The following is a 26,113-nucleotide window of genomic DNA, read 5'->3' on the forward strand; positions in this document are numbered from 1 at the left end:
AAATAGTTCTGCGATACACATCCGGAAATTTCTTTTAAGATTAGGATGATATAGGGTAAACCAACAAATGAAGGAGCATTTCATAGATATTTCTTAGAAATAAGATTTTAAACGTTTTAATTTAGATTGATAGGTAACAGTAGCTTACTACCTAACAATAGGAAGTCATCTAACAATGCATTTAGTTACCTGGTCTTTGAGTCTTCTCTGGAGAAAGTTTTTAATTTGTTAGTATCTGTTCAACGCCTTGTTTCTTTGACAAAATTATAAGGTCAGTGTTTGTTGTTATCCGTTTAAACTACAATTAATTGCATATAATAATGCTTTTTCTTCTCATTGTGACAAAAAGAATACAAAATATGGTCATTGAAGTTACGTTTTATTTATTTTAAGCATCATAACATAAGCAAGTACTGAGATTAGGGGATGTTTATTAATTGGATTACCGAACGATGAAAAACCAATGAATGAACAAGTGTTCCTTTACTGGGATTTTTTCAAGTTAATGAAAATAAAAGAAATTTTTTAATTTTTTTGTACCTTTTTTTATATTATAAATCAAAATTATGTTAAAAATAAAAAAAAACAACAACTTCTAACAAGTGAAGGAACAGGCATGTTCCTTCACTGCGAATAGATTTCCCAGTGAATGAATAGTATGTGTGAAATATGATTTCACATGGATAATTAGTAGTTCAGCGACATAGAGGACTCCTAAAATTCAGTTAAATGTTGTATGAATAGTTCCTATAACAATTTCCTTTAAATATGCAAATGTAATTGCTAAATTTATTTAAAGAATTATAATAATAATTAATTTATTATTTATCTTCATAAATGTAGTGATTAGTTATTACATCATACCATAGACTCCTTAATAAACTATGTTTAACTAAATATAACAACTAAATATAATAATAAAAGCTTGAATGGAAAATTTCTCTGCAGGATTTTGTGCCAATAATTAGTTAAATTATTATCTTATTAACGGGAACTGGTAGGAAAAATCCATTTAAAGACAATTATCTAGGTGAAAAATGGGTGAAGTTTTTTTAAGGCGACATCCACCGATAACTCAGTGCAATGCGAAGATAATTTCAAAAGGCAAAACTTCCCTTCGAGAATAATATTCGAAATACTGGTTTTAAGAACTTCAGAAGAATCTTTAGGAGGGAAGTAGCCCTGGCATCCTTTTATAAAGTGATTGCATTTACAATGCGAATGAAACAAGAGTTGAATACTGCCCTTAAGCGGGAAAAATCTGCAGCCTTAAAAATTATAAGGATTTATATTCTAAAGTACCTAGGAAAGAAAAAGTACCTCCATTGGTAGTTTTTCCTTACAGAAGAATTCGTTGAGATATTACAGAATCAGTCCCTGCTACATATTTCATTGGAAAAAGCTATTCATGAACTGAAACGATGACCGCAGCAACATTTTACAAATATATTGCAAATGTTTCTACCCATGGCTAATTTAAAATGCAATCAAATTCCATATTTTGCTTCTTCTGGATAGGTATAAATCTCATATCAATTTGAAACTGAGCAAGTTTTGTTCCTCAGAACAAATTTTCTCGTTTAGTTTTCTACGTAATTCTTGGAAATCTCGTTAGATCTTGAAAACTAAAGAATTGTAAAACAATATGTTTAGAAAATTTTACATTCATTTTTAAATAAGATTTGAGACATCAACTGATGAAGTTAAAATGCTTTTATGAAATGCGATATTTTTTCATTCGATGTAGAAAACGTTGACTGTAACAAATGCATGCAAAACAGACACCAAGATTTAATGAGCAAGACAACTTATCAGCAAAACACTTGCTTCGAGAGTAACGATGCACTATTTCTTCAGAAGCTTGAGAAGGAAATCTCACAAGTTATGTTGCAAATTTTTAAAGGAACATTGACAGAAAAGTTTAATCTCCCAAATATCCAATAGCCTGTGCTTTTCTCAATATTGAAGAATTTATTTCAAAAAGAACAATTGTATAATCAAATTTTGGCTCTGAAGCTGAGACAACTAACATTAATAATGAAGGTATCTTGAAAACTGATTTTGAGATAACTCCTCTTGAGGCATTGTTAGTTGCAAAAACAATTGGTTTCATAAGTAACTACTAGATATAAGTCCATGAGAGATGGGTTTTACTCAAACTTCGAAACTCCTTTTTCTCATTTATTATCCAGTGAGGAATTCTGAAAATGGAACTGGAAAATCAAAAGAATTTTCGAAGATACATTTACATTGGCCAAAAATTTGGAAAAAAGAGGAAGGTTAAATCAAAAGAAAAAGAAATAAATTACTCATGACGAAGAGGAAAAAAATACTTAAAAAGATTTTAAAAAAAGCTTAAAAAATATGGGGAAAAGAGTAAACAAAAAAATGATCGAATTATAATAATAATAAGAACATCATCGGATTACACAATGATAAACATTCATAATTTAGAACGGACTATTAAACTGCGAAAAAAAAATGAAAAACATTTTTTTAAAATTATGTGTTCAAACATATTTTATTTTCCATTCCATGACTGAAAAAAAAGTAATATTTTCCACATTAACTATGGTTATATGTCGTAATTCCAAGAAAAATCTTGTTTTTAGACATTTGTGTGGCCTATGGATTCCTAACGAGCATCAAACATTTTCAAAATTAAGTGTTCACTCTCTGGAAATCTTAGTGTTTATTCACTGGTAAGAACTGTTCCTTCACTTGGTCATCTTACTACTTATTATTTAAACCACCAAAAGCTTAAAACTATGTTATGTAAGTTATCTAACTTTTTTTTACATAATTTGCATTTAATAACAAATATGTCGACACCATCATTTAGCTAAAATTACAAATTTTGAAATTTTTATGAATTTTTTTTAAAGGCAAGCTAAGCTTAAGTGTTCCTTCATAGTTTAGTTTACCCTATAAGATATTGAGAAAACTAGACATTTGTTGAATAAAGTGTTTTTAATTCAAAATTCTTTACTAAATTGCAAATAAATTATTAAATGACTAAAAAAGAAACATCGTATTTTATAGTGCGAAAGAAATAGAAATAAAAAGATTAGCAAACGATTATTAGCGAAAAAATTATGAATGAAATTTTACGCTACGCGCGCGAAGTCAAGTTCCTCCCAAGTTTATCACATTTTAATATTAATCGCCCCAATTAGTTATTTCTTTATTGTCGCCAAATTATTTTTTTGAAAATAATTAATTTTAATTTTTCTCAGCTTCTAATAAATAAAAACAGTTGAAACTTTAGATTTTTCAATTGAAAAATATGTAGATTAATATGGTATAAAAAAATTCATACCTTATAATTCAATATTTTTTCATCCTCACTTTAATTAAATAATAAAAAATAATAAATAATTATTAAAAATTATTTTTCGCATGAAATTATCTTTGGGTAAATGAGTTTTATGAGTGGGGGCAATTTTTTTTGAATTGCTTCATTAGTTTTGAAAATATGACTGAAAACGCAAAAAGCGAAATTAACATTAAGGGGTACGAACTTTGAATCGCTCTCCTGACCAAACTATGGGGACCACATTTCCCAGATTGCGGCTACCCCCTATATTTTGAAGATAAGAAATCCAAATAAGTAAAAAAAAATGCATGTTTATTCAGAAAAAGTACGTTTTTGTGTCTGATTTCGTAACTTAATTAATAGTTAGCACTAATTAATTAGCATATTTGAGGTCACCCCCAGGAACCATTAAGATTGACACTTAGTTCGTGAAAATCCGATCATTAGAACGAAAGTTATTCAGGGTGATTCGTTTTTTTTTTTGCGGACTGTACATATATTTTATACCTACAATATAAGTGTATGTACATGTGTGTGAAACTAAAATGTCTGAACATATGCACTAGATAAAATCATATGCACATACATTTTAGTTACATTCATTTGTAAGTTTACAAATGCGTACAAAATGCAGTACATGTTAATACGTGCAAAATGTATCATTATAAAATACATTCTACTATCTACTGTAAAATATAATCATTTATAAGAATACAATAGTCTTGTAATCGTGTAATTAGATTACATGTAATCAGATTACATGTAATCATGATTACATGTAATCATGATTACATGTAATCATATATTTTGATTACTTGTAATCATAATTACTCGTAATCGTTTTTGTTGTGATTACTTGTAATCGCAATTACTTGTAATCATGATTACAAGTAATTGATTACTGTAATCAAAATTGTAATCATGATTACAGCTGTAATCAAAATTTTTTGAAAGTTGTAATCATGATTACAAGTAATTGATTACTGTAATCGACTATGTAATCATGATTACAGCTGTAATCAAAATTTTTGAAAATTGTAATCATATTACAAGTAATTGATTACTGTAATCAAAAAATGTAATCGATTACATTTTTGGCCAACTCTGGTGTTTTCAATATATATGTAAACTCTAACAATCTCGAGTTCCTTACCTGCTTTAGTTCCGGTTAGAAAGTTTGCAGCTGCTTACTACAGCTTATTCTGCAAGGGGATATTTTCAAACGGATAATTTTATTTTCAATAAGGGAAATAAATTAGATAATTTCTGAGCTCATACCTGCCGTATTTCATAATATATTAATGTTATTAAGGAATTCTGAGGAGTTTGAAAAGAAAATTTGTTTTAGTTATTTAGAGATATATTGCTAAAAAAGGTGACATGGTTGCTAAATTTTGAAAACTCGTTTTTTTGGCAATCCTGCTTTGGCCTCTTTCAATTTGTTTATTACTGTTTTTTCTTGTTACAAACTGCGCACCATCTTATCGAGCAGCAAGTTTAAGTTTATAAATTAATATTCAGGTTTAAATTTGAAAATTGGCATATATTATTGAAAAGGTAAGAAGTGTTTTATAGCGATTCTTCTTCCAAATGTTAAGTTTACTTATTTATTATTGATCAAGACACGCGTTGCTTCTACTCAATACTACTATTTCTCAAGTAATTAATGTTAAAATTATATACCCTTTATAATTTTAACGTTAATAAATTAATATAAGCCTATTGATTGCCCTATTGTTTTACTAATTATATAACAACATTTTTATTAGTTGTTGCATGTGGTATTTAGACTTAGAACTCATTGTTAACATAAGTAATTATTAAACAAATACAACGTTTGCAAGAACTATCTCAAAACAGAAAGAAAGAGAAAAGAATCTCAGAGCACAATGGTCACGTTCTGAGTCAAATGACTTCAAATTACACCAGAAACAGTAACCCGGAAGTGTAGGCGGTAAAGAGCCTACAGCGCTCCGTAGTGTTTTCCTACCTGATTTTTTTTGTTGCTATTACTTAGCCTCAACTGTAAGCCTAGTTAATTTTAAAGTAGAGAGCTATAAGCTGACGCAAAGAGCCCATTCCACTCATCACAAAGCGTGGTGTATTTGAAATAATTATTTATCATCCTCGTTGTACGTTGTTGCATGCATGTGCACTGTTTAAGACAATTCGTTTGTTAATATTAAACTATCTGAAATTTTAAACTTTAAGTTTGCCAACGCTATACCTTTGTTTCCTTGCTTTTTTATTGGGAAACATGGCTCTTCCATGGTTATTTAGAGTTGTTCTTATTATTGCAGCAATCATAGCTATATATATAAATGATATAGCTATATACATAATGATATATATCATAGCTATTATAAGCAATATAAAAATTAGAGCAATCATAGCTATATATATGAATGAAAAACCTGAACCAATGAGAACTGGAAGACAGATTTCAAAGACTAATCGTATTCCACCTAAACCAGATTCTGAATGTATGATTTGCCAAGAGGAAACTCGAATAGTCCAATTTATGCCGTGCCAGCATGCCTGTATGTGCTCAAGATGTGCTGCGAAATATATGGAAATCTCTTCAAGTATGAACTATTCGGCAAAATGTCCACGTTGTCGCACAATAATTCAGTCGCATAAATGTGTTAAGTTTAATCCCAAGTTACTGATTACTGTGATTATTACTTCGTTATTATTTGTAAAGAAGATAAATTACTCAGTATCTTAAACTTTGTTTTAAATCCCCAGCAGAAACGAAAGTTTTGTATTGTGGAATTCGTGCTGCTGCATAAACTGAAATTGTGTGTGTATTTTTAACAATCGAGCTTATTGATAAAAAAGATAAATGCTTTTGAAAATGTATGATGTGATGTTCTTATGTATTTAACAAAACTTTTTTTAGGCCAATACTTTTTAACCTTTATTTTCCATTCCCTGAAATTATTGTATGTACTTGTCTTGATTGTTTGAAGTGTATTACATAAGTATAAAAGTAACAAAAGTTAATATAAGTGTTTTTGGTTCTTTACAAATGGCCGGGCACAAGGTAATTTAACTATTAGTTAGTTATTCAACTGTTTTTTATTTTGCTTATGAAAATTATTTAAATATAAAATTTGGCAGAGGTCTACATTTTTTGGAGATCTTTCGATTACATCTGGCTAACGGAAAAGTACATGTATTTTTTTTTGTTGGTGTAAAAACTCAATGTTAAGGTGGCTTATAGATTGCTTTCATTTTCTATCGAAAATTGCATTAAAACTTTGTGATCGCTGAATTGCTTATTTCTGTGAATCAATAATTGGTATTACCACAAAATTTCTCTAAGTTCAGCTAATTTAAAATAAATTCTCATTCACAGGCAATGGCGACTTTTTTTTTACATAAATGCAATTTTGGATAAACTTGGAGAAAAAAATTACATAGTAACTTTGGCTAGAACATAAAAAGTTGAAATTTGGTAACATTAAAAGGAATTCTGAAATAGCAGATTTTAATTTGTAAAGTGAGTTAAGAGAATTTCTCTTAAAGCAAAAATATTTTTATTATAATTCATATAGTGCACTACCTTTTTCAATGATGGGCTGCATGCCCAAGTATTTTGATATGTTGATGGCAATAATAATTTTTTGTGTGGAAACATTACTGTTTTGGAATATTTTTTTATCAATGAACTAGTAATATATTTGCGTGAAATTAAGTTCGTTTAAATATTTATAATTCTTTATCTTAATTTTTGTTAATTTTCTTCTATCAACTTAGTAATATATTTGCATGTAACACAGAAGTGCGTTTAAAATAAATTGATATGATTTTTAATTAAAGTAAAAATATAAAAATATTTTATGAAGTAACATAAATGCGAGTTAAATCGTTTAATAAAGAAATCGCATATAGTTTAAAAGGATTTAAAATAAAAACAAACTCATTATAGCTTAGTAAGATTTAACATTCAGTTGGGATTCAGTTTATATTTTTTACATTAAAGACATTTATATTTAGTGAATTATGAGATTTTATAAATGTTAAACCTTAAAACTGTTTATTAAGATACAAAAAATTAGAAACAAAGTTCAAAAACTGTAAGCAATTTAAAAAAAAATCACAGTCAAATTTCACATTTTGAAATATATTGTATTAAAATATATAGATTGAAAAGAACCATAGAAAAATAACCTGGATTAATGGTAAAATTCGGTACAGATAACGCAGATGAAAGGTGATAATTAAAATGACTAATTCACAAGTCATTGTAGCAGTGGATAATAAATATCAGGATTTTTTAAACCTTCTAGAAAACTGTTTTAAGATTGATAAAAAAAATATCTTAGATTTTCTTTAAATTTGGTGCAAATAAAGTGTCCATTGGAAATATCTGATTTGAATGTTGCATTAATTCATATTATAAATATATCGAAATTTTCAAAACCTTGTGGAAATGCGTGTTGCCATAAAAACAAGGGAAAAATATGATAAAATTGAAACATAAAGCACTTCAAAAGTTACATCTATTTACCAATTCAAAATTCTCTAACTGTTTTATTATGATGTTAAAAGGATTGAGATTTTATGGTACATGTCCTGCAATATAACCTTCTAAGGCACGATCTTAGATTAAATATGAAAAGAACTTCAAAAATGAGTACTAAAGTTGGATATTAAAGCATAATAATTTGTCCTATTAAAATTTTTAACCCTGGAAATTTGTAGTGATAACCACCGAAAAACATGATCACAGATACACATTGATGTAGCTTTTATGCGTTTAAAATTTAGATGCACAATTCAATTTTTTCAATGCACAATCAAAATTTCTAATTCTTTTAATTTTCCTAAATAAATTGTTTATTTTTTAAACATTCAGGCGCGACCGCACGCCAATAGCTAGCGGGCTGTATATAGTGCATTGTTTCTGGATAGTTCGCTCACAAACCTAGTGGGCGAAAAGATTTCCTTTGAAAGATTGTTCGCTAGAAAATTTTTTATCTCATTTTTTTAAAATTATATCTTATTGAGTAGCAATATTGTTGAAGATTTTGATTTGTATTAGAAGAATGATTTAATCAATGTGATTTATTTAGCTACAATTAGATCGAATTAATTTTGTATATGATATAACTGCATAGAAATCTTGAATCACATATTTCAGTAGTCACTTTTTAATGCACTCAGTACCATTATAAATTTGTGTTTCAATCTTATTAGATAAAGAAACATTTTCTTTCTTTAAATTTTGTAAATGTTACATTTATGCAAAAAAATGAATCTTTTATTTTCTATGTATAAGAGAAAAAAAACTTCACATTATGAAAAAAATGTAAGAGTTCTTTCAGCAATCACATTTCTGGGGAATAAATCATTGAGATCAAGAGCATCAAAAAGTGATTAATCACATTTGTGTACCATAATATATTAAAAATTTTGGAATTAGGAAGGAAAAGAAATAACAGAATATTTCGTAAAAAAAGATTGTTAGTGTTACAAAATCATAAGCGGTGGAATCATTCCAAACTGAGTGCATGAAGTAATTACTCAAATACGAAGTTTGTGAGTCAAATAGACTTTATTAAATTTGAGAAATTATGTAGGGGATTAAAAAACTATGTAATTAACTTAATATATTGACGTTTCAAAAAATTGACGGGAATACCAGGGCTCGAAAACACTCAGAAATTTTACCCGTCCCTGAGGACGGCTTGTCCAACAATGTACCCGTCCTCCTTTGAAACTAACCCGTAGCTTCTAAATAAATAAAAATATAATTTTCACTTATTTATTACAAACATTTATATAAATTGCACAATGAATTTGTAGTTACTAGGATTACATTATACAGTAATAAAAGAAATACTAGGTTACTGATAGTAACCTAGTATTTCTTTTATGAAATAATTTCTTTCTTTTATGAAGCAATTTCTTTCTTTTATGAAATAATTTAAATGACAAAGTTCAAGACGGGAAAATGGCCATCCGTGCGGACGTCGGATTCGAGAAATTAGTTGTCCGCAGGGAATTTTTGACCGCCGCGGACGGGCGGTTTTTCGAGCCCTGGGAAATACTTTAATTTTTTTAATGTGTCAAACATGTAATCACAATTGAAGGGCTTTTTATTCCACCGCAGAGAAAATTTAGTTTAATTGAAGCTTAATGCTCTAAGATTTAAAAATAACTTAGCTGGGAAATGTAAAAAAAAAAAAATTATTTTCTCAAATTTACAGAAAAAGCAGAAAGTGATTGATGATCAGACTAATTTGTAAAGCAATAAGTGTGTGAATAGTATCTCAAATGAAACTTAATATATTTCTCCTAACCATAAAGAATAATAAATCAGTAACTGAAAAACCATTTTTAAATTGGAAACTGATTTTCAGCCTTGCAAATAAAAATGCAAAAGTTTAAATTTTGAATAATGGTAGCACTAAGTGCATACTAAGAACAATAAAGTATTTTTATGTAAGTTTTATAGATTATTTTACAAGAATTTATTCTGAGCTTGTATTTCTTTCTCTTCTAATGAAAATTTTATGAGAAAAGCTGAAATAGAGATAATTTAAAACTATTTGATAACATACTAAATTTATTTTTGTACTTATTAGAATCTGTCTAATTGCTCCATGGAGAAAGTCAGAATATGCAGAAGAAAAATATAATTTTTTGAAGAATTTAAAAGTATTTTAAATCTGTTATTCAAGGTCAGCTATTATAAATTTAAAGTATTTATAAATAAACATGCATATAAAATTACATGTGAACAAACAATTAGGTTCTTGAATTATTTTGATATTAAACTCTCTTTTTGTTTTACAATAATTCTCAAAACCAAAATCTTGGTGTAGGAAATATTAAATAATTATAAATAAAAATGTGTAAAATTATTAAAAATAAAAGTACACAAAATTATTAATTCATTTAATCAAGCATTTATATTTTTTTTAAATAATTTTTTTTTACTTATTAGAGAATATGTTACAGTCAAGATTTATTAAAAATATTCATGGGTATATAAGCTGGAGTGCAGAGCATTCTCCTTGCCTAACAAAGTTTCTTTTTAGATCAAAATTTCTCCGAAAAATTTCAGCATTTTTATTTTAGTACAATAATTTTTTTAAAAAATATTTTTGGAAAGTGAAGCTTATGTAGGAAAAAAATTCGTTTGATTTCACACAATTCTTGTATAAACAAGCATATCTGTTGAAAATGATAGAAATCAAAATATATTGAAATAGTAAAATTAATTTAATTTTAAAACTCACAAACTTAAGGAATTCAAGCTAGTTAATTCTCTAATAGACTTGTTATTTTGTTTTTAACAAAGGAAAAATTTTACAGACGCAATTTATTGTTTAACAATAAAATTTCTTGTAAGAATGTTTTAGACCAAAAATTTCCCACAATTATCTGAATTTCTCCCAAAACCTCATTTGCGTGTTTAGACATGTTCTGATCTCCTGCATATAAATAGTATCAACAACTAATATTGAAAATCAGAAAAAAATATTTTGTGTTGAGATCAAACTATTTTGGCAACTAATTTAGTTTTATGTACTCTAAAGAATCTAAGTTGTGGCCTTATATTATTGCACTAATCTGAGAGGTTATCAAAAATCAATCCCAACCTATTTCTTTCAAATTCAATGCTCATTTACTCCTACTGCAAAACGACTCTTAATTTGTATTTTGATAAAATAATTAACTTTATGTTAAATTTGGATTTAAAGTTTTTTTAGGAGAAAAAATCAATAATAAGAAAGTTTTTCCTTTGGTTTAGAATTTTGAAAATTGTTTAATACTTTTTATATTTGGCTAATTTACTGGCTAACAATGTGAAGTCCTCAGCGCGGGCCCTGTGAATGGTTATAACATAACAAAGATATTGATCTTTAAGTTTTAGAAGTACCATGATTTTTGGAGAAACCTATTAATAGTTTCAAAAATTTTGTCTATATTTCTTACCTATGATTATTGGTGGCGCAACCCCCTCAATATTTGGGGAGTTAACCTAATATTTAGAGGAAAAAATTATATTTTATTTTCCGTAAAAAAATAATTTGGGTTTTTTCATAAAAGTATTTATTATATAAAAATATTTATCGTATAAAAAAAGTATTTGTAAAAAGGAAAATACATCTTGATACATTAACAACTGCATCAAAAAATAACAAAATGATTACAAAATAATATTGTAAATGTTTTTCTAACCTTTCTTCAAATGAGCAATAAACGGAATTAAATTCATCAAAATATAATGGGTAACCGCAATTTGAAAAAAAAAATAGTTCAGTCAGAGCAGGCTAAAGTTAGGGCCTCTTATTAATTTTATTTTATGCGTATTTTCCCATATCTAAATCAATTATGAATCAAAAATCTTTTCCATACAATTATTAAGTTTCTTTATGTAAAGATATAATTCCACTTACAAAATAATTTTTTATAATCATTTGCGATATTTTATTGTTTATTTGATAAAGTAAATTGTAAAACATGCAATTTTTTACATATTCTTTAAGTAGTAATAATAAATTACAGGGTTCGTTGATATATATCAATGGATATATATCATGATATATATCAAGATATATATCCGATATTTATTTTGAAATAAATATCATGATATTTTCGATATTTTCAGCAAAATTTCTAAAATATTCCCCACATTATTTCAAGATTTCTTTTAATCACTACACAAACTCATGCTACCATTCACACTATCTTTACTTCCTATAAAAAATCTTGTTTTAGATTGCACCTGCTCCCACTTACCCCCTACTAAAAATTCATTCTTAGACTGAACCTGTTCTCATTCACCCTATGATGAGTAAGTGGTCAAGGTAGATAATTTAGTAAATGATTTGATGGTAAATTATTCTGATTGTATAAGCATTTTAGAACCGATTGCAAATGCTTTAGATGCAGTTCAAGCAAATAAATGCACAATAGCACAATGTGTTGAAATCTGGTGCAAACTGAAGGAGAAATAAGAAGCATGTGGAAAACCAACATGTGGAAGAAGCATGTGGATGTGATGAAAAAGTTCTCAGAAAGAGAAGTAACGGCATTAAACCCTGCTCATTTAGCTGCTAATATGCCATAGATATTGTGGAAAAAAACTAAATGAGGAGCAAGCACAAAGAGCTTTTAATTTCCTACGTTCTGTTGGCAAAAATATTTTACCTATGGCTATGAATTTTTTGGTCAAAAAGAGCCGCCCCTTTCCAGGCTTCAAGTTCGAAGATGACTTTCTCAATGTGGAACCCACAGTTTGGTGGGAAACTATCAAGTTAGAGGAACCATTAAAAGTCAGAATAACAAATCTTCTTGAACAACTACTAACTGCCTCTCCTTCCACAACTGGGTTAGAGAGAATATTCTCTAGCTTTGGATTTATTCAGTCCAAGTTGTGGAATAGATTAGGGACTGAAAAGGCAGAAAAACTTAATTTTATGTTCAAATATTTTAACAAGAAATAAAGAAAAAATGTGTTTTGAAACTTAGTAAAAGTAAAATAAAAATGTTTTGTATTTTGGTGATTACAAAAGATTTCGTTTCAGAGAACCTTTTTTATTTAAAAAAAATTTCTCATGTTTTATTTTATAAAAATTATAAATTTATTAATTACAATTAACATTAGGAATTTAGAATTTATATAAAATGAATTATTTTAATATGTGTTAAATGTGTATATAATGTCTGCAAAACAATTCCTAACAAAAAAGTTAATTTATATTGAAGATACTAAATATAAAACAAAAATTTGAATATATATCAAAATATCGGATACATATCAAAATATCGGATATATATCAAAATGTCGGATATTTTTGATATTTTCGAAAATATCATGATATTTACGATCCCTGATAAATTATATATAGGGGAGAGTTGGATAAAACGGGATAGTCGGACAAAACGGGATACGTCGCCTTGGGACCAGACTATTGCAGCTATCTAGTGGACAACGACAGAAACGTGTTATTCGACCGTGATTATATCATTCTCTGTGCGTCCCGCCTCGAGATTACTATTTGATAGAAAGTTATAAGTCTCAGAACTTTTTTACTCTATTTTTTAGCCATTTTCTACATTTACGTGCGTTGTTTTTTACATTGTACTGCCTACATGTATGGGAATAAAATTCCGGTGAGTATTAAATTTAATTAATCATTTATTTACCAATATTTTGATGTGCAGTCTATCTAATTTTCTTTTCATATTTAGGCAGCAGCCATGTTTGTTTCAAAAAGTGTCGGAGTCGGACAAAACGGGATACTTGTGAGTTGGATAAAACGGGATAGAGTTTTTTATGTCCCGTTTTATCCACCTGTTTATTTGTTGGATTATTACCTTTTAAAATAGCCATATATTAATGTAGGCCTAGACTTTTTAAACAACTTATTTATATTAGCTATATATATTTTTGAAAAATTTAGTCTTTTTATATAAATGCAAAATTTGTTTATTAACATTCATTATTAAGCATTTAATTTTCGACTCTAGGATTTCACATCTTTCTTTAAAACTAATTGTAATGTATTTCTCTGATGAAGACTTGAGCTTTTTTATGTATAAACAATATTATTAATATATTTGCATTATATCAGGGTTGGGTTTTTGACATGACAAGGGTATAATACTGGTTTAAACTGTCAAAAATGTCAAAAACTGAAGTTTGCCAAGAAAATATATAAACTTCAAAACTACCAACAGTTGCCATACATTATATTGAAATTTAATTATACTATAGGTAATCAGCAGGTTTTAAAATATTTTTTTAATTAAAATTAAGGTAAAATAACAGAATTAAAATCTCAGAAATTTATATTCAAATGCATGTGCCGAAAAATTTTGCACAAAAATTGTTTAAATATTTATATTTCAAAAAATTTTTTTTTTCTTTTTGATACTTAAGAAAATTAAAAGTTTATTACGATGCATTTTTGACATATAAGGAACATATAACTAATATTTATAAGGAACTTACAAGTTATGTTGTATAAATACAAACTTGATATAAGATACAAGTGTATAAAAAATTTTTTTAATGTTATACCGAATATCTTTATTATCCAGTATGTTAATTTGAATTTAAAAGTAGTTATATTTATGAATAATGATAAATATAATTCATATTGTTTATTATATTTATTTATAATTATTACACTTATCATTTTAAAACAATTTTTATCTCTTAATTTTTTTTTCTCCACTTGTATTAAGAATACAAATAATGCATATCTTGAAAGCAAGAAGTAATTATTCAACAGCTGAATATTTAGATATTCAACAAAACTATATCTTATTCAGCGAAATGAAATTCGCAAGTATTTGGATAAACTAAATTTTCAGCATAGTAAATGAATAGGCTGAATATACTGTAAATCGACACTAACTACTCTTTGTATTTAACAGAAAGCACTTAAATTTGTATTGTCTTATGTTAAAAAGATTATTAAGAAGATTTAAAAGAATATTAAAAAGATTTTTCTTTAAAAGAAGATGTCTAATGTACAAAACTGCTAATGTTTATCTTTAAAAATGTCTAATTTTTAGTATAATCTATACTATACACTAAATTTGCTTATAAATAAATTTCTTAATAATATCACTGCAGATTTTCAATAACACATGAAAATGAATACATAATATTACAAAAGATGTGAGTTTTCAAAAGTACAAGATTTTGGTTACTATTCAAAATATAAGTGTTTCTTCAAAATTTTAAATTTATTTTTTCTAGAACATATTTAGAAACACTACCCTTTAAAAAATATATAAATTTTATGCATTAATTAAATTTCACATATGAATATAGGTTTTTGACATTTTTGACGTGACGGTTTAAACCATGGTTTAAACTGTCAAAAACTGTCACATGTCAAAAACCTGCCAACCCTGATTTATATATATGCAAAAATTTAAACATTGTAAACCCTATCCCGTTTTATCCAACCCAGGTATGCTAAAACGGGATATGTAAGAGTTTGGAAATTAATTTTTTTTTCTATTTCACAGTCAGTAAAATTAGTTTAAAATATGTTTTTTGTGTGCTTCGATAAATGTTGTAGCTACAAAAAAAATAATTTATGGTTTTCCTGAACAGATATTCCGTAGTATATATTAACAATAATGGTATCCCGTTTTATCCAACTCTCCCCTATATATAAATGGTAATATAAGGTGGTCCCCCCCAATGACAATGCATATGATATATAATATGAATTATTATGGAAGTTGTGTTAATAAAATGTTCTCAATAACTTAAATGAAACTTTCCCCAAATTTTTAAAGGATTTGGATAGTTTTTGATGTAAAAACCCAACCTTGGTATTATTCTATATTCCTATTTGAATAATGCATGCTTCAGAAAAGCATGTCACTAAGATTCTACACAATAAAACATTAGTATGTCTGATTAATTGAAAGATTTCCTTTGGTTTTTATATTTTACTAATCACATGAATGTAAAATGCATTCAATAATATTTACATAAACTGAATAATTTCTATAAAAAAAAAATTGGAAGCAAAATATTGTGTAGAAAGTCATAAAAATTTCTTTTGAGGCCATGAATTTTTCTTTGGGGGAAGAGGGTGGACCTGATAGACACCCTGTACATTGAAATAATTTTCCTTTTTAAGTAAATTAATACTTAATAAATTAAAAGAGTTTTAATGATGGTATATTTTCATTTTAAAATTTTTCAATATTTATTTATCTATATTTATTTTTAAATTATGTTTTAATATTCATGGTAAAACCTTTTTTATATTGCAATTAGCAGGCTAACATCTTGTTCTGGCATGCCTCTTGCACCAGTTACAATCAAAAGGTAAAATAATTTTAAAAGCCATGTTTTTACATTTTTTATTTAATAAATATTTTTACTCTTGTAGATTTTTTTTTTACTATCTTGTTGATTAAAAAAATAAACTAATAGATAAACTAAAATTTATTGCATTTTTATAATCCTATCAGATAAGTTGAAAAACTACATTTTGTTTTGCTTTTTACCTTTTTAATTCTTACTAGTATTTGCCAATAATAATAAATTGTTTTTTTAAGAGAATAAAATAAAGAGTAGGATTCAGGGTAGTTGTGATTAAACTTGTAAGTTTATTTTTAATTTTACAATGAGTACTTTTTTTCATAATAAAAATTTACTACTGATATAAAGCAAGAATATTCTAAAAATGGGAAATTTTTTTTTTCAAAGTTTGTTTTGCTTGTTTTTTTTTCATTTTTTCCTCTCAAAAAAGTTGTTTCAGTATGTTTTTAAGGATTTCCCAATCATGAATATTATTCTCCCAAGTTGTTCAAGTAATCACAATGTAAAAAAAATATTACTGACACTGTTTAAGAAATAATCATAATATTTATTTACATTTTCTATGTTAAAATTAAGAATAATGTTAACATAAATTACACATACCTGTAAAAATCATTAATGTAATAAAAATAAAAGTTTTTGGGATTCTTCTGCATGAGATAATTTTAAAAAAAAAAAAATTTCATGCTATATTTTACTGTTAAATAGTGTGGCAAAAAATGGACTCGTTTTAGATTAAATATTTTATTATCTCATATTTTAGATCCTGCTAATGTTCTAGATGTCCTAGTTCCTAACAACTTACTATATGCTAAATCTGAATACGTTGCTAGCCCTATGAATTGCTTTTTCTGGCTTGTCGCAGAGTACTGAGTCTTTTCCCATGAAAGTAATGTATTCAAAGTGCTGGGCTTCTCTCTATATTCTTTTGCATGTTACAAATAGTTTGTTTTGGCAAAATCCATAACAACTCACAGTTCTTATTATAGTTACATTTTGTATGTTGAACTTGATTTGTGAGGGTTTTGCACTAGTAATACAGGGATGCCAACTGCTCCGCTTTCTTGAATAGTTTTAATAAAGTGGTTGCAGATTATATTGTAAATTTCGTTAAAAAATGTTAGTTACGCCTACATTTTAATATAGTAACCAGTAGATTGATGCTTAGACGTTGTATTTTATATCATACTTATAATTTTTTTATATTTAGTGGTGAAAAAATAACTTAAAATGATAAATACGTGAACTAAAATTAACTTAAATTTTGCTACCACTACAAAATACTATTTTACAAAGTGGAGCAAGTTGGCATCTCTAGTAATATACAACTTCATATTAGTCTAGATTTTTTTTTTCAGCGTAGTCAAGTTTGATGTATCTCTTTTTCATGCAAATAAATTATCAATTATAATCTTTAACTCTTTAAGCTACCTGTGCAACTATAATAATTGTTGGCTCTAACTTAAGCCTTCTGAGTTCCTTACTTTCTTTTAAATAAAAATAAACTGTCTGTAGTACGTTTTTATTTTATTAATAGTGTGTATATAAATATAAACTGTAGAAATTATTTTATAACAAGCTTAAATTCAAAGTGATTCCATATTTTATAAGCAAAATCGAATGTTTTGTTTGGTACAATGTATCCTTTTAACGAGTAATTTTTTTAAAAATTTTCTTGGACTTACCCTGAGAATTATTTTTAAAAGTATGATATGATAAAAAAGTGAGCACAGTACACTATGCTACATTTAAAACTAAAGTAATGTTGCATAGTACACTATAAAAAGCAAATTAGTGTATTGGGTAGCATGGCCAACTCATAATGAGTGTATAATGGTTTTTATCTTTGCACAATTTACATTTCTTGAGGCTGTAGTAGCTCAGTGATTAGAGCTTCAGACTTGGGTTTGCAGAGGCTAGGTCTCGATCCTCAAAGTCACTGTGGCCCTCCTAGTAAAAGAGATATACATCCCAAGTAGCACAATTCACAAAAACGATATCGTAAAAACGTAGCTTTGAACATTGTACAATATCGTAGCGAAATATTGTACTATATAAAAATGGACCCCTTTTATGTCGTATATTCAATATTGCAAACCAATATTGTACGGTATTGTAGAAACGTTGGGGAACGTCGATCGACATCTCTCTGCATTTACAAACGTTGTACTATCTCTACCGACATCGTCAACACGATATTCAAAAAACGAATGCTGTGGAATGCAGACAATCGCCAAAATTACGTTATTTGAGAAAATAAAAATTAGTTTTTGAAATATTCATGCTTGTTTGTACCCTGGAAAAACCGAACAAAACCGTTCTAGCTTGTTTAAAATTAAATAATTTGTTATTACCAAAGCTTGTAGAATTTTTTGATTATTAATATTTAATAAGTTTGGGTAGGCAGGTATATTTTACTATTATTCTAGAAAATAAGCTAGAAAGTAAATAGTTTTGTTAAGATATTTCTTCGCTTTTTCAGGGTACAAGCAGCCATTTATATTGTGAAATTATTTTAATATTTTAAGTGATTTGTGCAATAATTTTTAAAGCATCTATATTTTACTATGTAGATTAAAATTACAATATGTTTAATTTAAAACGATTAACTTTTTTGTTGTGACGTTTTAGTATTATATAATCTGTATTTTACTAAAATAGTATCTATGGAAAACAAAACTCCTTATCTTCACAGCATCAGGTTCGATTTTAAAAAAACTGATTAAAAAAAAAAAAAAAAAAAGCAATATTTACACTGATATTGTCATAATAAAATAACAGGAGTCACTTCCTCAGATTTCTGACTTAAAAAAGGGCAAGCATGGTACAATAAGCTGCGATCTAATTTACTTATAGCCTTTATCCATTAAAGTGTTGCCAAAATATTTATCAGGGCTTGAACGGTTGTCAAATGTGTAAATGAAATATAATTTTTATTAAACAGTAAAGAATAATATACTAATTTCTATAATTTATTGTATTCTTTAATACAATCAATTGTTTCTAAAACAAAACTGTGGCAGTTGAGGCGCAAACTTAGTCTTCCTGCCTTCCCGGCCATTGGCGGTGGCAAGAACTTCACCAAATTTTTCAGCTTTTTCTAGTCAGCTAGTTTCTTTAAACAGTCTGAAGGTAGCAGCTAGTCTCTTTGAACAGTCTGAAGGTAGCAGCTGAAAAAAAATAAGACATAAACTGTGGTTAACTTTAATACTTTTAAATTAAAAGACAAATAGTTATATTGAAAAATTACATGAACTAAAGTAGACATGAGCACAATGCAAGTACTACTAACAGCCCTAGGTTGACAATTCTTTTGTATAGAATCAGAGCAGTTTTTATGTTTCCAGGAGCACCGGGCCTATTTTTATATGGGGGCCCTTGACGAGTAAGTTAATAACAAATGGAAAATATTATATTTTCATAGCTGCCAACCTCTAGTTATAAAAATGCAGAAGATAGACAAAAAAAAAATGCAGAAGAAATGCCTAAAAATGCAGAAGATTCGCAAGCACATACTAATTACCAATAAATTTATAAAAGAAGCGGATTTTAACTATTTTGATTAATTATTTATTTATAAATCCACTTATTATGAGCAAAAAAAAGCAATACTCATCTTTTTTTAAAACAAAAAAGAAAATATTTTTTAAAAAAACTTTCGACCAGCTACTTGATGGTACAATATTCGATTAAAAATGTAGTTACGGCCTTGCCAAACGCTGTTACAAGAGGAACAGCGACGTCTGACTTAAAGAAAATACTAGCTATCAGGCAGATGGGTAAAATGCAGAAGATCTTATCTTCTGCGCATAAAAGAGGAAAAAATAGCTAAAATAAGTAAAAATTCAGAAGGGTTGGCAGCTATGTATTTTATAATATGATAGGCGGAAAAAAGTTTTTCCTTGAATAATTTTTAAAAAATATTTGGTCACCTTTCAATGAGTGATCCGGGTTCCAATCCCAGTATCGGCTGAGATTAGAACCCGGCTAGTCAATACAAATTCCACATCTAACATGAGGTTACCACAGTGCTGATTTAGATATAGTGAAGTATTTTGTAAAGGTACTGCTAAGTGGTAATAAATTTTTAATCTTATATCAAAATAGATAAGCTAAGCTAAAAAAAATTTTTAAAAAATCTATGTACTTATTGGAATTTTTTTTCACAAAATTTCTTTATAGAAAATCTGATTATGTCAAAGATACTATAAACATATTATGAGAAAAAATTACCAGTTAATAACTCTGCTGCTTCAAATAGACTTTGAAAGGGAAGAATGACACTATATCAGGAAAAAAACATCTGAATTCATCAGCCCCCTTTTCTTTCCTTCTATTTTTGACATATTAGGGTAATTTCTTTCTAATATAACCCATCTTTCTACTATAGCTTTAGAAATAAACATTTTCCACTAATAAAATATAATGTAGATTTTAATTCCATGCTTTTTTAATCAAAAGGTAGAATTTTAATTAACATTATTTGCATTTTTTTTGAAAAAATTCATGTTTATTAATTACTCTCTACAGCTATGGAAGTCTATATTAAGACAGCATTAAATGTGTACTTTAATTTGTACATTTAATGCCATCAATCAATCTCAAGAATCAAAAAAAATTTTTAAAAATGCAATTTCAAATGTGTTGGAATTTAACACACACCAAGAAAGAAAGCAATTTGAATAACTAAAATTAATTAATGCAGCAATTTATTTAAAATAAGTTTTAAAACTAGAAAAAAAAATAATAAAAGCATCAATAATTTAAAAACACTGTATTTTAACTTTCAAAATCAATGCTTTTTTTCTAAAAAAAAATCATTTGATTTAAATCATGTAATAAATCAAGCTGATCTAAATCAACAAACCCTGATAACTAGAAGAAGATGCCATGAAAAACATTACAAAACCTTAAGAGCGGCTAACTTTTGAACTTTGAAACATACAATGCTGTAAATGTATTAGAGTTCAGAATACAAACTAAGCAAAATAAAACAGGAAGGACCAGGGTAGTTAATTTAAGGAATAACTGATCCATTTTAGTGCAAGATAATGACTCACGAAAAAGTAAAGTCTAATTACAAATTTTAAAATTCTAAGTCTATAAAATTACCTAAGATGGCGTTTGTAACAGCTGAGAGGCTTTCAAAACACTGTTTCCTTTTTCATTTTAATTTACAATACATCATCGCCAATTCCAAGATGGTGCTGAAGTAAAAGAACATAAATAGCCTTCTTCACAGATGGTTTCAAAATAACATATCTGAAAAAAAAAAAAAAAGATATATATAAAAATATAATGTTTTAATAACCATTACAAAATGTACCTCATATTTTATCATCAATTAAGACCACACAAGTAAAACGGGCACAGGATTGCTGAAGAAAGGAATTATCTACATTTTTCATTTTTATAATATATTATTTCTTATTTCAGTCACTTTATTCTCAAAGAGTTATTGCATTAGTTCTTTACTTTGTATATGAGAAGCTTCCAAAGCAATGGCCTGTGCATAAATATATTGAACATTGCAATATCAGATTGTATGTTAACGAATCCAATTATCAAGAATTCTATCTATAAATAGTGTGCGGAGAAATACCCATACCATTAAAACACTTATCACAGTCATATTTGACTTAAGAATCACATAAGTTAAAATATGTTGCAAAGTTGGGACATATTCAGCTATGGATTGCTTTTCATTTTGATATGTACATGGTATCTGCGACATTTTAGATTTTAAAACCCTGACTTTCCATCAATAACTCCAAAAAGTTGTCATGAGTTACCGAAGTTACTATTTTATCCGACAAAAACACTACAATAAATTCAAAAAAGCATTATAAAAACATTAATTGAAATGATAGGTATAACCAAAGCTGTTATACTCTGAATCCTTGAAGCAGAACTTTTTCGAGCTATCTGCGGCAAAACTCTCTAGCACTAATATCTTTCTGCAAGATACTTTTCACAATAATAAACAGTTATGTTACTAATTTAAAATAACAAAAGCACTGTGTTTAAAAAAAAAAAAAAAACTATGTATAACTTTTTTTAAATTGAGCGTATAATTTTTATTATAACATTACATGCAACATTTTCGCATTTTGTTGGGAGGCAGGGGGATATAGAAATTATTTCCTTCGCCTTTTGTCATCCCAGTAAAAAAAAATTGCAAATTATTAAATCCGCAGTAGTACTCGGCGAAAAAAAAAAGATTGACAACAAATTCACACGAATTGGTCACCTCAAATGAGTGTTCCGTTTCTTGATTAGGCTGTTGTATAAAAATATCGTATAATAAATATCAGATTTAAAAACTATGGAGAAATCAATAGCAATAACTGATAAAATTTGACAGAATTATTGACCTAAAAAGTAAATACCCAAATACAAGATTCGAATTTTTCAGGTTGCTTATCGGGATATTTAAAATCCACTTGAAAATCAACATCAATAACTGACGAAAATACAACAGAAAAAAACCCATCAATTTACGCTACTATTGACGTATATTGAACACGCCAAAAAGTTATTATTCAAATGCATGATTCAAATATAACTGGTAAATTTCTGTCAAAAAATAAATAAAGGTAATTTTTTTTTTTTTTTTACTTTTCAAAAGAAAAATCTTTCTGCAAGAACTTTGTAATGTTCAGTGAAAATGTTGCCGTGTCTCTGCAAATCTGCCACGGGGCTCTAAACCTTCTCATTTATTGATATTAAACTTAAAAATTGAGTAAAGAAAGAGTTGAAGCATTTAAATAGCTTTTTAAAGCTGCTTTTTTTCTTCTTAAAAGTAAGTGTAACATAAAATGCCTAAACAAGAATTTTAAATTCATTATAATAAAAAAAAAATTAAACAAATAAAATAATTAATAAGATTCTGAAATCACTGAAGTTTAAAAGATTATTCGCTCTAGAAAGGATGTTCTTTCCTTAATTATTTTAAAGAACACAATTGAAACATTTTATATTTTAATAAAATACGATTAAGATTGGATATTTTGTTACAAATTCAGATATTCAGAACGCTATGAAATTAGGGGGATTCCATTTTTAAAATTAAGATTTTTCAGTTACCTAAATCTGCAATTTTTAAAAAAATAATAGTTAGATCATGACAAATTTTGGTCAATATAGAAATCCATGATATTCTAGGTGTACTGATACCCTATATGTACCCTAATAAATACATATATGTACCCAAAGAATAGTATCAGGAGAGATACCCTATTCTTTGGCAGGAGCATATGGGAGGAAAGTTGAACAAGTTCGTCTTTTTTAGTCCGAGAAAAGCAGATAAATTGTTATAGTGCACAGAACCAATAAAAGTAAACAAGATCTTTGGGAATATCAGAATTGAATAATGTGATATAATTTAATAGTTAACAAACTTCAGTTCATGTAAGTTAAAACCCCTTCTGAAATTATGAATTACTTGATTAATGAGCTACTCGGTTCGGTAAGTAAGATGTAGACATATAAAATTTTCATGATTCAATTCCTTTTTTTTGTAATTTAAACATTATATATTAATTAGACACAGTAAGCATAATATTAAATAATAATTAAACACACACATATATATATATATATATATAAATATATATATACTGCAAACTTGTACGGTTGAGAAAAAAACTTCTTACTAGCAGCAACATTAGATATCTTATTAAATCTTCAGTATACATATTAAATCAATCTAGTAGACATACTAAATCTTCAATTTAAAATTTCGAAAAAAAAAAACATTTCAATCTACCATGACAAATTAATAATTAAAAAATATGCAAATATGATCCATTTGTTAGCTCACTTAGCTCTTAAATTTTTAATTAGTTCAAGTATTAAAAAATATTTTTCATCAAACGTACAATTTGGCAGGTGTGAAAAATATAAACATAAGCATGCCAGAAGGCTTAACATCTCCAAACATACTATAAAATTACGCCACTGTTTGTGAATATGAGAATTGAATAACGTGATATAATTAAATAGTTAAGCAGCCTGGACAAGATAAAGGTGGAAATCAATCTTGCAATATATAATTTAATTATATATATTAAAAACAGCACATACCTGCCAAGATCAGAGAATTCGTTCATTCATTTCAACAAGGTGCATTAATTCCCCTTCATCTTCAGCTGGTTTGAGTTTTCGGGCTCGCTAAATCGGAATAATTTTCATTCCATTTACATTATGAGCGAAGGTATAAATCTTATGAGACGAAATTAGATTTAAATATAGGTAGACAAAAGATAAATAGATCGCAGGTGTAGCGGTAAATGATAAACAGCATCTTAACGGGTTATGGTTACGGTTCCGAGTGGTATAGATCGTAGATTTCAGTATTTAGAGAAAAAATCGATGTCGTGACAAAAACACGATTGCAATATTGATATCAAATATTGTCCGGGGTTGTTCGGATATCTCTAAATTTATATTTTAAACTTATTTTTTGGAATTATAACAATTTGACGTCTTTTTTTGTCTTTTAAATGATTAATTTTGATTTAAGGACACAATAAAGTTTTAAATGATAAGTTTTACAAACATATTTTTATAGTGAAATCGACGGGAATCGTACAATATCGTACACACAATTTCGATTTTCGCCAATATTGACAATGTCGGTCGATGTAAACTAAAGCTGTTACAATATCCCTGTGCTACTTGGGATGCTCATGAAATCCTGTAATCAGTCGCTGAGCACTATCGGGGATCTGGAGAAAAATTTCATTCCCCCTCACATCTATCTAAATAGAGGATGTGTTCTACAAATTAGTAGTGCTGTCATCTATTGGGTGTTTTCAAGCTAAGTCAAACTTTCACCTTAGCGGACAACTTCATGATATAACCAAGCACTCCTCTGGGAGTATTAAAGAAAGGTACTCTTTCAACATATTATCAAGACGAAAGGTTCTTCATGACTTTATTCACAAGGTCAATGGCTGGCAAGCTTGGCTTATCTAAGTATTATTCAAAACAATAACAAAACTATCAATTGTTAAAAATGTATTTTTGCACATAATTGTGAAATATGTTTTGCCATCATTTTGAAATTGTTTAATAATTTTGAAAGCTGTTTAAATCTGGTGCAGCCTTCAGATAAAAGGGGGAAGGCCAACCAGATCAAAGACCAGGTGCAAGGTTAACCTGTCTTGTTTCTAGACGATAAGGGTGGAATTTTGTGAAGGGTTAAAATACTTTCAGAAACGTTCTGAACTGGTTACAGAACACTCTTGGTTTTGGAGTCACTTGTAAGGAAAGCTCAGTTCTCTGTCTATATCTTTCCTTGAAAACCTTCTTTTTATTCAGCTGTTTAAAATGTCAAAACAAAAAGTTTATCCATAAAAGAAAAAATTAAAAATTTTAAATCTTTTATGTAAAAAGCGAGAAAAAAATTGCATTTTGTCATTAAACTAAGTAAAAAAGCAGCTTTTAATGTTAAAATTTTTTTTTTTTTGGTGCTAACTTTGAATTTGGATTCAGTGAGCATTTTGCCGTTTTCTGAGTCCTTCTGTGTTATATTTTGTTCTCTGTCATTTATAAGATTAGTAATTCATTTTACTTATTTATTTTCTTTAATATCAATTCCAGTTAGATGTTTATGCATGTTGGAAGGATATGAAGGTTGTATTCACTAATTTTGTTTTTCTGAAAAAGGCTGAATCAGCTAATATTTTTCAATTATTACACCTTATATATTTTTGAGATTGTGTTATCTCTGTTGAAGGTGAAAAATCCTGTTTGTGAACTGTGAAGTAAGTTGAACAAATATTTCTTTAATATCATGAATCATAGCTGTTTTACACTTTCTAAAATATTTACATTATATTTGTATAATATAACATAATATTCTGTGCCTATTTTTTAAAAATTTGTATCTATGTATGAAATAAAAGAAAATAAAATTTTATAATAAAAAATATAAATATTTGTTATAAAAAATATAAATATTTGCATAG

The 26,113-nt window shown here is 27.5% G+C and overlaps 2 long non-coding RNA genes across 2 annotated transcripts in view; one reads left to right on the forward strand and one right to left on the reverse strand.

Moving 5' to 3' along the window:
* The first annotated feature begins 15,214 nt into the window (after positions 1-15,214).
* Positions 15,215-26,113, forward strand: part of LOC122272136 (uncharacterized) — a 66,249-nt gene continuing 55,350 nt past the window's right edge. Inside the window, exons 1-2 of the long non-coding RNA XR_015433009.1 lie at positions 15,215-16,142; positions 16,903-18,059. This is a non-coding gene — a long non-coding RNA (uncharacterized LOC122272136). The remainder of the gene's footprint in view (positions 16,143-16,902; positions 18,060-26,113) is intronic.
* Positions 19,096-24,391, reverse strand: LOC147810879 (uncharacterized). Its single transcript, XR_015433008.1, has 3 exons — positions 24,225-24,391; positions 21,252-21,401; positions 19,096-19,309 (listed from the first exon to the last, which is right to left on the reverse strand). It is a non-coding gene; the product is annotated as an uncharacterized LOC147810879 (long non-coding RNA).

This window comes from Parasteatoda tepidariorum, chromosome 4 (assembly GCF_982258835.1).
Source record: "Parasteatoda tepidariorum strain Cologne lab strain chromosome 4, Ptep-v5.0, whole genome shotgun sequence".
Lineage (NCBI taxonomy): Eukaryota > Metazoa > Arthropoda > Arachnida > Araneae > Theridiidae > Parasteatoda > Parasteatoda tepidariorum.